Source organism: Ixodes scapularis, unplaced genomic scaffold (genome assembly GCF_016920785.2).
Source record: "Ixodes scapularis isolate PalLabHiFi unplaced genomic scaffold, ASM1692078v2 PGA_scaffold1__304_contigs__length_218370807, whole genome shotgun sequence".
Taxonomy (NCBI): domain Eukaryota; kingdom Metazoa; phylum Arthropoda; class Arachnida; order Ixodida; family Ixodidae; genus Ixodes; species Ixodes scapularis.
In genome coordinates this window covers 62999919-63001455 of record NW_024609846.1, presented here as the reverse complement: position 1 = coordinate 63001455, position 1537 = coordinate 62999919, and positions in this window count along the sequence as shown.

Below are 1537 nucleotides of genomic sequence, written 5' to 3'. Positions count from 1 at the left end.
ACGTCCTGTAGTTGCAGAACGTGTCTTAGGAATCGACAAAAACTGGGGTCCACTGCACATACAACATACAAAAGAGAGTCTGCAAACATAAGTCACCGCAATATCCGTGGTCCGAATGCCATGCGCCAAATTTTCTCGAACTCGTTGCCACTGAGCATTCCAAGCACAGATAACGCGGTCACTCGCGTTCGAATTTGTATGGAGACTGTCTTTTGTAAAAATTGGGTTGTGTGTGTGTTTATACAGCCTAGAACTTGGTCTGCCTCACAGGGGCGACGAGTCTCCCAGCTGTAGATGAGAAATTTAGCCAGTGCGGTACAGCCGCTAGCCTGGGGTCTTTAACGTGCATCACGCAGTAGTGATACACGACCGCACGCCGGTACGATGCTCATCCAGATCGAAACGGGCAGGGGTGGGGCTCGAACCCAGGATCCCTGGGTTCTGCAGCGCGAGCCTGTCGTATGATGCATAAGCATTGTGCCTCCGGCTTAACAGAGCAAGAGCTGTGGCATAGCCTACTCTATACTTATGGTGAATTCCACTCGTAGATCTGGAGTGCTTTCCAAAATCCGCGAGGGAGGCAGAATTCCGCTCCGTGGGACCCGCTCCGAATCGACGAGGGGAAGATAAACTTGCATTTTTGGAGCGACCTCCCCCATACCCCTCCCCACCCCTTCTCCCTCCGCCGTACGAAATGGCCGCTGCTCGAACTTGACAAGCCCACCAACGCCTCAGCCGGCTGATCTTTCCGACGACCAGTGACGACTGTCACTGCTTATCTGCAGAAGTAACACGCGACACAAACCGGTCGAAATTATACGTACCGCGGCGCCCATGTCACAAATAACGAAGACGTCCGCGTTCGGCACCGTCACATACCTTTCGGCCGCCTCGAAGCGGCGGGGCACGGACATGCAGCGATTGCCAGCGGTAGAGTTCAGATTTGTAGTACGACTTTAAAGGGGCGATGCAATGATTTTTTCTATTTTGCGCAAATACCGCTTAGAACGGATCCCTGACGTTAATGACCTGTGGAATACCCGTTCGTTTTTCACCACACGCAATCGAAGTCGCAGAAGAAAATAAAGAAAAACAAGCAGAGTTAACCCCCTCAACTCGCAGCCAGAACAAGTGGCCACGTGATCTGGAGCCGATTATATGCCGCCAATGTTGATCATAGCCACGCACTGGGGTTGGCAAAGCACAGGACACCCGCTGAGTTCCAGACATTGTTATGGTTCGGCTGTTGTCGTCGTCAGCGATTGGACAGAGGACACTACCCGAGTGCGTCTCGAGCTACCGATTGTCACGAGCCCAAATCGAGTGTCCACGCCATGCTCGGGTCCAATCTATGCGCCGCATTCAAACATCGTCAATGGGCGGCACTGCTACCGCCCAGCTACGTCATCAGGTTTTGCGAAGGAGAGATTGAACGAAAACACTCGGTTTTGCCCTCGAAATTACAGCGCAACAGATGAGTTCTTGGTCAATGGCGTTGCGGACGAGTATCCTTGAGTCCCACCAGTGCCAGTAAGCT